The 15,372-nt window shown below is 36.7% G+C and overlaps 2 protein-coding genes across 2 annotated transcripts in view; one reads left to right on the top strand and one right to left on the bottom strand.

Moving 5' to 3' along the window:
• LOC121853778 overlaps positions 1–12,742 on the bottom strand; it is a 55,917-nt gene extending 43,175 nt beyond the window's left edge. Inside the window, exon 1 of the mRNA XM_042348134.1 lies at positions 12,630–12,742. The gene's annotated coding sequence lies outside the window, so the exon portion shown is untranslated. The remainder of the gene's footprint in view (positions 1–12,629) is intronic.
• Positions 1–15,372, top strand: part of LOC121853828 (far upstream element-binding protein 2-like) — a 62,081-nt gene that overhangs the window by 16,270 nt on the left and 30,439 nt on the right. The gene's annotated exons all lie outside the window — the stretch shown is intronic.

The raw sequence follows: 15,372 nt of genomic DNA on the forward strand, positions 1-15,372 counted from the left end.
TGTTCTAGATGGTGACCAATTAGTGAGATTATCAATGAGGAACCTATTCTAGATTATAAACAGATAGCTAGCGAGTCACTGTCTTTTAAATTAGATGATATGAGACCGCAGGTAAAATCTAGTTTAAACGAGAAGTCAAGTTGATGATAGATCCTGTCCTAAATTTATATACTTACTAGAAAGGTAAGGAGGATATCTTGATGAAAAACTAGTCTGAGTTCTCCTAGTAATAGATACTCACAGAGGGAGGTGAAATGACTGACGGTTCTAGACAGGAGGCAGCTGTCACCTAGAGAAAATATATATATACATATATATATATATATATATATATATATATATATATATATATATATATATATATATATATATATATATATATATATATATATATATACTAATAATACTAATGGCTAGTTTAGTCTCCTCTAGATGCGAAGTAGTTCATCAGAAAAGAAATAATTGCAAACATAAAGTAGTTTCTGAAGTGTTTTAGGTAGGTATAGGTAGACAGGAATTCATCTCTAAGATCAGTATAGTGTAAAGCTTATCGACCTACAATAGGTGTGTATGTATGTTAAAAAGTACAGATATGATTGGTGCCATTAAGTTACAGGTGTGTGTGTGTGTGTGTGTGTGTGTGTGTGTGTGTGTGTGTGTGTGTGTGTGTGTGTGTGTGTGTAAGCGGGTGAAGTATATAAGTATATGTTTTGTTTACATTGTACCAGCTATAAGTTTGTGTGTTTCAACTGTCTCAACACAAATTACTTTATGAAACAGAGATAAAGATGTAGCTCTGAAAAGGACAAGAAGTGTGGTAGATATGACACAGGTATCGCGGTAGATATGACACAGGTATCGCGGTAGATGTGACACAGGTATCACGGTAGATGTGACACAGGTATCGCGGTAGATGTGACACAGGTATCGCGGTAGATATGACACAGGTATCGCGGTAAATATGACACAGGTATCACGGTAGATATGACACAGGTATCGCGGTAGATATGACACAGGTATCGCCGTAAATATGACACAGGTATCGCGGTAGATATGACACAGGTATCGCGGTAGATGTGACACAGGTATCGCGGTAGATGTGACACAGGTATCACGGTAGATGTGACACAGGTATCGCGGTAGATATGACACAGGTATCACGGTGGTTGCTAATCGTCGATATGTTTGCTCCTCACATGAATTCATCCTCTAATATCAGCTGACCATGGAATGTGGGGGAGGAAGTTTTCAATCACAAGCATAATGACAATTAGGTTCACTTAAATTCCAGCTACAGGAAATCTCATCATCATTCAGCTTAATTAATTGTTTTAACTGCGATGCGAATATAAGAGAGGATATTTCAGCGATGCCAATAAACCTATTTGAAGATTCTGATAAGTGCCGCTGCTTGTTGGTGTTGGTACGGGAGTGAGTTGAGTCGAAGTATGGTTCAGTGTTTCATCTAAAGCTTCAATGAAACAGATTAAATTAAAGAACATTTGATTCATTACGGATTTTGATACAATATTATAAAATTCCAAATATCAAACTTAATATTACTGTGTGTGTGTGTGTGTGTGTGTGTGTGTGTAAATTGCAGTCGAGATTTACAGTACATAATTTCTCCTCAACTAAATTAACGTTCACATGAGGATACAGTAGGTGGGAGGTGATTGACGTCGTCACCTGGTGGGTGTTTCCTGCCTCGCTAAGTCATAACATTTACTCACCTGTATCACAGATGACTTCATGGTTTAATAACTCTCTATACCTTACTATGAAAACGACGAGAATTATTGAATACAATTTGACTTTCAAGATATTACGTCACGATCTTATAAGTATTTCTTAGAACCAAACGACAATGGTATTCTGTCGAAATATATGTGAGAGATGCGATCAGAAGAGTAGAGTACGGCAGCTACTGGCGGAACGTGTGAAGGTGAACCACCTGGAGGAGGAGGGTATCTGGTGACGCTGCTGGAGAACGGTAAGTGGTAGCTCTTCACCCCCCCGCTGCCTCCTTGTACCTCCAGTGGATGATAAATTGTACACTACAGTCTACTGTTAGTTTCTTTCTTGCAAACTTTGTGGGTCATAGTCCTCTACCCGCGATGGTTCTTCATGACCGTAGATGAACTAGTGTGAGATAATCCCTTATGCTGTGTATCTGGCCGGATACCGTGTACAGAGGAAGCCAAGCAAGACAATTATCCAAGACTTTATACAGAATAACTCGTCCAGTAATAAGTTCTGTCTGGTTAATGAGAACAAGTAATAAGTATGTCAATAAAGTCCCATACTGTATTGTTTGCAGCGTTAAGAACTTAAGAAAATATTCTGAATCTGATGAAAACTAAATGACAAATATTTATCGGAGAAGAGGGAATTATTTTTCAAGGATTTACTATTTATCGCGATACTCTTCATAAAATTATTCATACCTTTTACACACACAGAAAAATAAACACTTTTTTTTTCGAAATTTAAACCAGCAGTCACCTTTTTTCTTGTTGAATGTCAAAACTTTATTAAATATTTTATATAAAGAGACAAACACATTAAAGAGACAACTTCCATGTGTGCAGTGATCAGTGTTGAAGAGAGGCACTGACAAACAACTCCGCCGCGACGTTTACAAGTTACAATCGGTAAACTGAGGCGATGAAATATACCTTTTATTTCTGTAAAATGAAAGGATATATTTAAAGAATCACCTCTCTCTCTCTCTCTCTCTACGACTGAGTTTTATATGTTGTGATCTACATATCAAGAATAAAAATCTTTGCATGTTCCCGTCTGATTCAGTGTTCTATCCGACCGCTTGTATCTCTGACCGCTGAGCTTCTTCCTCATCCACCCCCGGACCCCTACAGTCTGGATTAAAAGGTAATTATTATTTTTTTTATAACGAAACTCATGATTGCGTCAAAATTAGTTAACTATTAACTATATCCCCGTGTTGAGGAATAACCACTCAAATTCATTAAAAATATCTATCTGGGAGATCTATACGACCCAGGAAAGAAAGTTATTATACATTTGAATTATACCGAGTACCATGTGCAGGTATTATAAAGCTCTTTCGTAACTTCGACTTCAAAATTTCCATTACTCTCACTCTTGCTGCACAACCTTTAAAACAGGTCAGAAACTAAGTGGCAGGTAGTGTAATGTTAGATCCAAGTTGTAGGTCACATATTGGGTTACATGTACCTTACAATATGAATACTCTAAAGAAAAAGTCAATTGTGATTTTTGTTCGGTTTAGAGTCTATAAAGATCCCTTAAGATGACCCAGAAAACCCTTACGTATCATGGGGGACTTTGTACAGGAAGAGGTTATCATCCACAAGAGAACATCATATTGTAAGGGTTTAGGAACATATCTCCCTTCAGGTATAAACAACAAACAAGTCATAATTCGAGAAAAGTTCAAAGACTAGAATGTCTACACTTATACTTGTATCATAAACATCTCCTTCCAACTGTTTCCTCATCGTGTAAACAACTTGGATTCAGATATTCACTGTCGGTTTGCCGCAGAGACAAAGTTCTGATTCGCAACACACCAAGAAATATTTGGGTGTTGATAGTCACTTATTATGATCGTAGACACTAATTTACTTTGTGATTCCTTATTGAAGCAAATACTACAAACGGAGCACACTGACTAAAATTTCAATATCTCACTTACAGTCAGTTTACGGGCGGTGAGACCAGGAGAGACCGAGGCACGCACAGACAGTATACTTAAGGATCGAATATTGCAATGGCTTATGTCATATATATTCATAAATATAAGAAAATGTTAACTTATACTCCCGAATGGGTTAAGAGGACCATAATGGTTAATAACAAAAATGACATATGTGTGCTCGAGAGCTTCCCCAGAGTAATAAATCACCTTTATGTGTAAAAATTTTGAAGGAAACGAAAAATTTTCTCTTCTTTCCCGCCTTTGATGTGATGTGTAGTAAAATGCAGAGAGAGAGAGAGAGAGAGAGAGAGAGAGAGAGAGAGAGAGAGCAAATGGAAGGGGTGTCTGGTTAACGAGGATGGAAGATGGTACTAGTGAACGGCAGAAAAAGAAGGGCTTAGATTTCGGGTGAGAACTAGAGACAGTGAGAGGACTACGAACCTGTATGAGGTCGCTCTAAGTCTTACCATGTGACGACAGAAAGTAATGACGTAATGAACCCCTTCAAACAGATCATTCTCTATGGTCAGTGCTGTGTATGACGTCACTTGCGTTAGTAAACACAGAAATACAAACAAAAAAGTTTAATTCCTCAAGCAAAAACTTAGAAAGTAAAATACTCCAGTTATCCGCCATATTAGACAATGAACTTTTATATATAAGGAAAACATTGGAAAAAATATGTCAATAAGTACTGAAGATCTCCTGTGACTTAGATAAAACCACTCGTATATTTTATAACACTATGGCGACAATATGAGATTTAATCGGTACACAATAGGTACTGTACTTTTATAACTAGACAGACAGACAGACAGACAGACAGACAGACAGAGAGAGAGAGAGAGAGAGAGAGAGAGAAAGAAAGATTTACTCACATAGAAGCTCTTCACGTTATGCGGCTACAAGATCAGCTGAGCTCAGAGGATTGGTGCTCCTGACCACCATGGCGCTGGGAATGCACCAGGGCGAATTACATGTTTTTGACCCCATTTATCTTTTGTTTTGTGAAATGGAGCTTTCAAGATGTTGCTTCCATGAAAAGTCATCCCGACACAGACGAACAGGTAAGACAAGACGAAGGTGAAAAAGGGGTTATAAGCAGCTCTCATGGGACGTGGACAGCGGCTGGTCCCCTATTATATAACTACCGAGGTTTTGGAGAGCCTGTAACGTCTATGTTAAGGTAGAATATATAATCCTGGGAGGTAAGTGACCATGAGACTAGCTTTTTTTTTTAACACTTTTGCGTCAGTTTTCAATAAACTTGTTTTTTTTAATAATTCAATATTGAATCATTTGCTATGGTAAGAGGAAAACAATAAGGATTGACTAAACCATGTATCACGTAGTAGACTGACAGTCACACTATACACCCTTAATGCCAAACACATCAGGAGTCTAACTTGTCTCTATAAGTATACATTGTATGTATTAACTGTCAGAGTTACTCTTAAGCATTACTCTGTGTGATGAAATCAGAGAAAAATAATTTTCAGAGACTTGAGCTGTAGAGGATATGTGTTCTTTACGCTGGTGGGTCTCACAGATGTTCTCGGGGAATAAAGTGAACTGGTTAGGGCTATGCTGTGTGTGTATATATATATTTTATATATAAGCCTTAAGAGCCACCATTTTGAAGGAGGATAGTCTTTCTAAAATAAAGAAGATTCTAGTATTACACTTAAACAACGAATAATTTGCTTCGTTGTTTAGGTCAGGGTTTATGAACTACCCTTAATAGTAAAACCAATTAGCCTCACCCAAATTTGCATGGACATCATATTAAGAAATTGAATAAGACAAGTCGATAAATCATGAAGTCAGTATAATACCGAGTGTTTTTTACATACTTTTGGCAAGAGAAAAATCGCAGATGCTCACAGCGTCACGAGTCAACGACGCAGTAGCACGAGTGACCACAGCACCCACCGGTATGTTAAACACGGCGGGACAACACCCTAGACTTTATCGCAGCCACCGCAGGATTATGTTCCAATCTTGGCGAAAATCAAAGAATATGTCCCCGGATACATCTTATTGTTTTTTGGCTCATTTTACCTTTTACTTGATAGAGTAAACTACATTATATTTTACACACAACAAGACGAAAAGAATTAATAGATTGTACAGACACTATTGTATAAATAAATGCAGAATCTTGACGGGTGAACCTGGCGTATCCAGGGAGGAGGTACAAATTTAACTTATGATTCCGTTAAGATGTCGGACCAGGGTAGACGGTTGGTGGACTTGTAACGGAGATGGAGTCAGTGTACTGGTACGAGCCTCATCTTCTCACACTGTATAAGTATGCTGTCTTGGTTTACGCATATACTAATACGTTTTTTGAAGGATGTGTGGTTCTACTGGATATGTGTATGTGTGTGTGTGTGTGTGTGTGTGTGTGTGTGTGTGTGTGTGTGTGTGTGTGTGTGTGTGTGTGTGTGTGTGTATTTAGATGGATTGGGCCTTTAGAAAAGAAACAAGTAAATAAGAGGCAAGACGATTCCCAGCAGGAAATGAGAAGTGCAGCAGTAAGCACGAAGGAGTGAAGGAGGGGAGGGAGGAGTGGAGGCGGGGAGGGAAGAGTGGAGGTGGGGAGGGAGGAGTAACCTGCTTCATGTGAGACAACCCTGGTACAGTACTAGTCACCAACCCACACATAATAAGGCCTTTGTATTTCCACATATTTCTCACTGGTAGTTTATCTGGTGTTCCTATCTGTCTGTCTCTCTGTCTTCAATTTCTCTTATGTGTTTGCGTTTATCTGTCTATGGCTGTCATTCCATCTCTTTGTTCACGTTAAAGTCTATGTCTGTCTCTATGTCTGTTCGTCTTTCTGTCTATCTGTATATTTTCATTATATCTATTTTTATCTATGTCTGCCTTATCTTGCTGTCTATTTATCTCTATATTTACCTTGTCCATCTCTCTGGGTGTCTTATCTATCCATAAATTAGTTTATATATCCAACGTGTGTGTGTGTGTGTGTGTGTGTGTGTGTGTGTGTGTGTGTGTGTGTGTGTGTGTGTGTGTGTGTGTGTGTGTGTGTGTGTGTGTGTGTGTCTCCCTCCGCCTAACAATAACATGACGTATGAACAAGACAGATTAGGTTACGTTTCAGGGATTCCATCTAATACAAACTCTTGATATATCATGTTTTAAGGTCAAAAAGCTAACCTAACCACTGAATCACCACCACAGGGTCACTAAAGGTCACCACGGGGTCAACATAACTTACTAAAGGTCAATACAGGTCACCATAAGTCACTATTGAAGGTCACCATCAGTGACTAAAGGTCAACAAAGACAATACAGGTTATGAGGACACTACCTAACTACCATAGGGTCATCATGTGTGTATATATATGTGTGTGTGTGTGTGTGTGTGTGTGTGTGTGTGTGTGTGTGTGTGTGTTTAGTGCCGCATTTATTTGCTCTGTATAAGTTAATTACTTGCAATAAATCACATTCATTCATTGCGTGTCTGATACATCTCCCATTTCATTATTTCTCATTTACATTTTGACATTGCTATTCATGACTACCAAAGGTAATTGGCTTTTAAACAGGAAGATATTTTGTATGATATTTTCGTTCCTGGTGATTTTCATAAATAATTCGTTGTTAACGGACTTTAAAAAACTATATAAATCTTCCATAACATGATATTAACCGTACTCATAACTGTACTCATTACTGTACTCATAGGTTACTCCGTCTGTTTGTCTGGTTAGTTAGCTGCTCGGACGATATCTCAAACACTTTTTTCTTTTTTTTCTTCTCCTGTACACTGCCATCTCTCAATCTACTAATAGTTATCTTATAGTTCAATTATTAATCATAGTAACGAGACAATGATATTTTTTATTAAAGCTCATCCCTATTTTCACCAATTAATATCACAAACTGTTCAATAAGCAACAGGACTTATTCTATAAAAAGTCTAAGTGGTTAGCAGTGTGTGAACAGGTCAATAGCACAGAAAGAAAAACTGACTCTGGCCATTGGTTTATTTTCATATAAAACCTAATATCCCCTTCCTAAATATCGTAACACAGCAAAGTTTTATTTCTGGTGGATTTACGATGAACAGACAATTTGATGAGGCTAGTTTATCACCATTACAGTCATCCCGTCGTACTTATCTGCACTATCGTCAGGTTCTTCCCTGGTCAGTGTCATCATTTTCCCTCTAATGATAATGTAGTGTAGTACCTAACCTAACCAAACCTAACCTAACCTACAAAGAAGTGACCTGAGAGTTTGAGTACCGAAAGATACGGTAATGTTAGCTTCATGGAACAGCACTTTTTTTTCTTAAGCGTCAACCCTCAAAAATTGGCCTATTGGCTCTTAGAGATTCCTGTAGAACGTAACCTCGGCACAATGTTCTCTCTACCCCACCAACTGATATCAATCCTCTTCAAGGCAACATATTGAAGACGGTAATATATGTATAGGGGACTTTTGGTAATCTCTTGGAATGCCCCTAACAGTTCATATGAAGACATCAGTGTTCTTCCAGTAAAGTGATTTCGTCTTAAAAGTTTCAGTCTTAAAGAATCCTTGTCCGAAAATTTTACTTGACTGTTTCGCTTTCATAAAGCGACCCATGTTGTCAATTACCAAGAGTTGTGGCCACTTTGTTTATGTCTTGCAGGCTGGGGTTATTGTTTAAGCCACATGGTATACGTCATTGTTACAGCATATGTTAAGTTTGAATATACGTCAGGATTGAGGTATCTAAGGTCTGTGCTACTCTTATTGCTGACACGCACACCACATACATAACACATCCGCGGTAAGGTAGCAGACGTATGCCACCTCCTCAGTGTTAATCTCTATTTCCTCTGCTGCTTCCCTTCATGCCTTCAGATTATTGTCATCAAAAGTTAAAAATAACGCCATCTTATCGGAAGTCTTGGTTGTCTGGCCTTTACCAGCCACTTATTGTCAACAGAATAATGTCAGTTCCTCTGTTTGAAAGTCATAAGTGAGAGGTCATTTTTCCAGATTTATGTCCTATAAGCATCGTGTAAACCTTAAAATAAATTGTCTGATTATTTTCCGAACAATAAGCAGCTATCTGCACTTTAAATAGTTTCCCTTGTACCAGTTCAACTAATATATATATATATATATATATATATATATATATATATATATATATATATATACATATATTATACATATACATATATTATATATATATATACATATATTATATATATACATATATTATATATATATATACATATATCATATATATACATATATTATATATATACATATATTATACATATACATATACATATACTGTATATATATATATATATATATATATATATATATATATATATATATATATATATATATATATATATTATCAGTGACACGGATTATTGAATTTCTCGTTTCAATTTCGTTTATTAAATTGTCGGTTGGTTACATAACCATTATTTTCCCATATTTATGTACTTGTATTTAACAACTGTAATTGCCTTTTGTTTCCAGTTTTTCATACAGTAAATTTTCAGTAATATGAAGCTAACACGTTTGTTTAGTTAGTTATTATTTTTCGTTATTAAATTATATCCATTTCACCAAACACTTCACTCAGCCAGGTAATGATCCATTATTGTCCATAATACATGAATACGTTTGGACTTACAGTACCTTAGGCTTAACCCCAGGCATTACAAACACACAACAAGAACCACAACGGCCAGGCAGCTGTCACGGAGCTCTTGATCAGGAGTGAGTAACGACTAAGTGATGTGTACATACATAGGCATCTCTCTAACTCCTCAAGTATCCTTCGAGGTCATTCAACACTGGCTGATAGTCCTTCTGTATACAATGACACATCACGTTCAGGCAGCTACACTTAGGCTCCTCAACCACCTATAAGCCTCAAGTGAACCAATGATGAGGCGGTGTATTGGAGCCTCGGTTAGTGCTCAGGACCCAAAGCTTAGTGACGTGATCATGCGGTCTATCCACATAGAGAGGAGGTGTGAGCCGCGGTATATAACTAAAATGTAAAGACTGTTATCTCTAGTATACTGTAAGATAACCAAAGGAGTGTACTGGAGACCTGCACCTAAACGATACTGAGTTTAGAGAAATATGCGTTATGCTGACCTACATATTTAACATTAATTACAATCCAAGTACAAAGTTGGTACTATTTTTTTAAATTCACGTAATAAAATGTCAAATAAATACGTTAAAAAATTTATCAATAAAGCGAGATTATGATTAGAATTAATTTACAAACAAGATATAATTCTTCTTGCTTATTAGGACAAACAATAGAATTTCTAATTACTGTACTACTGTTACTCTCGTGATGATGTTTACTTCTCGTACCAAATATAAAGCCGATGAGTCAAGTTGTTTTCTGCTGTATTACTCACTAGGGAATATTTTCTACGGAGACATAAACGCAGGATGTGGTTAGTAAAGCCTTCATCATTCTCTGTACAAGTCTGGCTACAGCGATCACATCCTCATGGGTATCCACTTCAGGACCTGTCTTTATCTACATGTTATTTGCTGTATTAAAATTTTACACGGGTAGATTCTCATGCCATTACCGCAGCGATTACTTGAAACGTGTGATTTCTTTCCACTAGTAACAGCTAAGCTAATCGTGCAAAGATCTACGAATCTTGTAAAAAAAAAAAAAAAAAAAGCCTTACCGCATTTGTTCTCGATTTTTAGAGACTTTTTTGCTATTGTTTTTTTTTTCATATATATTTTAATTATGTCTTAAGATAAAAGTACAACTCGGCGGTGGTATAGAACCTATTTCGTTATATTATATAGCATACGGACATGATTCCTGGATTGTTCACCGGGATTGTGCAGCGTGATAGTGCAACTTGATAGTGCAGCGTGATAGTACAACTTGATAGTGCAGCATGATAGTGCAGCATGATAGTGCAGCGTGATAGTACAACTTGATAGTGCAGCGTGATAGTACAACTTGATAGTACAACTTGATAGTGCAGCATGATAGTGCAGCGTGATAGTGCAGCGTGATAGTACAACTTGATAGTACAACTTGATAGTGCAGCATGATAGTGCAGCGTGATAGTGCAGCGTGATAGTACAACTTGATAGTGCAGCGTGATATTACAACTTGACGTGCAATGTACAAGCTTGAGTGTAGTACAACTTGATAGTGCAGCGTGATAGTGCAGCAGTGATAGTGCAGCGTGATAGTACAACTTGATAGTACAACTTGATAGTGCAGTAGCGTGATAGTGCAGCGTGATGGTACAAGCGGTGGGAGTGCGGCGTGATGGTGCAGCGTGATGGTGCGGCGTGATGGTACAACTTGATGAGTGCAGCGTGATAGTGCAGTGTGATAGTGCAGCGTGATAGTACAACTTAATAGTGCAGCGTGATAGTGCAGCGTGATAGTGCAGCGTGATAGTACAACTTGATAGTGCAGCGTGATAGTACAACTTGATAGTACAGCGTGATAGTACAACTTGACAGTACAGCATTATAATCCAACGTGATAAAAATGAGAAACTAAATAATTCTCTGCTTACAGACAATAATATGGGTTTGATAGATGTCTGAAAAAAATATTAATGTGTATGTTGTCTTCTCGAACATTTGCAAACTGATAATAAATACCCAAGTAATTATGGGGATTATATTGTCTTTCCGTCTATCTGTCTCTTGGTCCGTATTTTGATCTTTGTGTCTTTCTTCCCGTCTATAATCTATGAATATAGAGTACAGTATGTGGTACAGGTATACACTTTACAGAGCACCAAGCATAGACGTAGCGTGTAAAAAGTACTGAATACACTTTTGTTGTATACGTAGCACTAAGTATACTGTATATGTAACGCGGAAGTAACACTAAATTTGTGTAGCGTATACACAGCACTAAGTATACATATGACGTGTACCTATCAAAGTGTATGTGTGGCGCGTAAATGGCACTAATATACTGTAAGAAGTATACATGTGGCATGGAGATACGACTGAGTATACAAGCACTGAGTATACAGAGTATGCATGTAGCGTGTACATAACTGACTAAACATGTAGCGTGTACATAACACTGACTAAACATGTAGCGTGTACATAACACTGACTAAACATGTAGCGTGTACATAACACTGACTAAACATGTGGCGTGTATATAGCTCTTAACATTGGCGGGAGTTCAGGGTAGTTCAGGCAGCCGCTTAGAACCTAACGACGTTATTACTGCACTTCAACAATTAAGGTCATTAAGCGTGTAATAAGCGTATTAATTACATTCGCCCGTCAACAATTAGCAATTAATGAATGACAAAAGTCATTGTGAACTTTCTCAAAAGTTCCTGATGTTAATCTTTGTTACTCCGCCTTATTCAGACATGTGAGATGATTAATGAATTAAACCATTTAATAATCTCTGACACAAAGACGGTGATTAAATTGACGTATTAACTTCAGTGCGACTCAACAATAAGAAGGAACGTTATCCTGCAGTTACGAGGCAAGTAGTTAACTTCGGTTAATTTCAGTGCAATTTACTGAAAAATGTTCTACTCAGTCAATGTGCATCGTAAGATACCTGACACGCATTCATTTCTTGACATTAACCTACTTACTCCTCGAGTTATTTCTCCCGTCCTAATACTGCAACACTTAAAAAAAAATAGTTAAATCACACTATACCATCATTGAAAGTAAAGAAAATTAACTACTGTGCATCTATGACAAAGGGTGAGTGTCCTGTCAGACTGCTTTTCGTGTACCGTTCCTTATAGACAATTACGTTAACCTGGAGAACAGCCTCACTCAGCCTCAGATTCTCGTCCTTGCTTCACATCCATTAATATTTCCTTCTAACACTTGGATAGCACATCTCCCAGATCATGGCACAGACCTGTGGGTGACTTACCTTGACGGGCGACGGGAGGTGGTGTATGAGGCAGCGAGGGGAAAGCAACAGGTTAAATCGGCAGCTGGGCGTTTAAACGTCCCTCGTCATAGGAAGTTGCCAGTGAGCGCCCTTTTCTCCGTCCACCCAGTTCTCATCATTCTGTTGATATTTTGTCTATGTATAATCATTACCCAACATGTCTGCATCTTATTTCTAGTTAGTGGTAGATGTAGAAGTCTAATTTATACAAGAGATAATGAAAGAAAAATAGATAATCAACCTGTGGCAACTCGCTCCAACACGAGCGAGGTGGCTGGCGCCGCGCAACCACCTCTACGCATAGCCTCTCCTTAGGAAACACATAAAAGTTCTTCTTGGTGAGACGTGTGTTTATCATAGTGAAGAAATATGAATTAGAACCGTCATATTATACCCCACCTGAGAGCGCCTAGTCGCACGTAGCCCAACTACGCTCACCTTATTTTTTTGTGCGCGAGCGCGAGAGAATTATTAGTAACCTTTACCATTGACCTTCTGCTGTTGATGAATCTTGACTGATTTGCATGTTCAATTAGTCTCTAACTCTTGTTTTGGTATTACGTAATACACTTGCGATATTGAGTCATTAGTTACATCATTTGTTCTTTCTACTTTTCTTATCTTACCAGAATGCTCGCCTTACCAAATTTATTAATGGGTTTTACAATTCTGATTATGCAGTACACGTTGTCCACGAAAGAATCATAAATTATTTGTTCCATTATATATGTTCTGTAGGTAATATATGTATATGCTGTTTGCATGCATATATATATATATATATATATATATATATATATATATATATATATATATATATATATATATATATATATATATATATATATATATATATATATATATATACATACAAGTAGGTTAATTGCCGTTTTGCGATAACTGCTTTGCAATTATCTTTTTGGGAAACTTCTGACTGGCCATAAATTATCATACCTAATCTAATTTAGGTATAATTTTGTTATCTTTTGAAAGTAAACGACGCCTTAAATGAAACAGAGCTTTACCATTTATAAATTAATTTATCTTGATTTATAGCAATTAAAATCAAATGCTATCCATACTCGGCAAAAACCTCAGCTGCATTTTAAGGCGTTATCGTCAATATATATATATATATATATATATATATATATATATATATATATATATATATATATATATATATATATATATATATAATTTACATACATATACCATGAACGTTTAGCCTCACCAAGATTGATACGAGTACTGAAGTTTTAGTTTTATTAACTCTTCTGCTATAGAATTAAAAACATTCTCAGTTCTGCTGCGCATGGACCTTATGTGTTCATAATATTTAATAACTAGTGTTTGGTCGTCATATGAACTTGGAAGTGAACTTTTTTTTTCAACGGGGCATTGAACTTTGACCTATTTTGAACATATTATGCTATTGACCATCACGTGAACTTACCACTGATCTTTGAGCTTAAGTAACCAAACTACTGAACCTTAACATTAACAAAGTCTCTCAAATGTTTATGGTCTTATACAGAGTTACTTCTAACTTCAACTTTATATAAGTTTCCTGCCACCACTCTTTAACCTTACAAGTTTATATACAAAGTGACATGGGTATTAATTTCCAATCTATATTATTTATGTCACTGACTTATGCGTTATCAGTGGAGCAATAGTGAGTGACCTTTGACCTCATAACTACAGCTAACCTTTGAACGTGTACGTGTGGTGTCGCCATTGTGCGTGATACATACATCTCTCTTGTCTTCTTCTTCTGCTTCTTGCTTCTATTAATCATTTCTCTTTTTGATCCACGTTATCATATCTCTCTACCATTGATAGTGTTTTATTATCCATATCTATATTAATTTAACTCGTTTCATTTGTATCTCTATGACTCCTTTTATCACTACTTACATCTCTCTCTCTCTCTCTCTCTCTCTCTCTCTCTCTCTCTCTCAGCATCTGGTTATTCATTTTCTCTCTTTAATACAGTTTCTCTCCCCATCCTTCCTTATTAGTCAATGATTTTCGTGATGCTTGTATCTTTCCACGAAGCCTCTTTACTCTTGTTTACAGATCTTGGTTTATTGTCTTCTTAAGCTCTTCAACTTGCAACTAAACGTTTTCCTCTCTATCTCTCTCCCATCTCTCTTCTATCACCTCTCCCATCGTACTTCTTGTGTTTCTAGTTGTCTTTTATTTCCTAACTCATTCTTGCTATTGATATTTTTTGCCTTATTTTTTTTTACCAAAGTCATTTTTCACGCCTATGTCTGTTATATCTATATTCATCTCTGCAATGTTTTATTTTTCCTCCTTTTGTTTGTTATCCTTGCACGTTCATTCATCTCTTGTTTATTCTTTATGTTTGTATGTTTCTCGTTTTTTCTCTTCTCATTATATATCTTGTGTAGTTCTGTCATCTCTAAATTATTATTCTTTTCTTCTATTACAGTAGATTCTTTTAGTTATCTCTGTCTCTTTTATCTCTTTTTTTCATACGTCTTGTGTTTTTCATTATAACTGAATATATATTATATCTTCCTTCTTGTTAGTTCTATCCATCAACCTTTTTCCATGTCTTTCCTTTCTTAGGTTCTGGATGAGTCAAGTCACAGCCATTTGATAATTATTCCCATCCTGTTGACTGATCGTTTACCGTATATTTTTTACTCCTTCACACAAATAACAATCTACAGTGTAACCTCTATTTAAC

The sequence above is a fragment of the Homarus americanus genome, unplaced genomic scaffold (assembly GCF_018991925.1).
Source record: "Homarus americanus isolate GMGI-L3 unplaced genomic scaffold, GMGI_Hamer_2.0 scaffold18703, whole genome shotgun sequence".
In the NCBI taxonomy this organism is placed as follows: Eukaryota; Metazoa; Arthropoda; class Malacostraca; order Decapoda; family Nephropidae; genus Homarus; species Homarus americanus.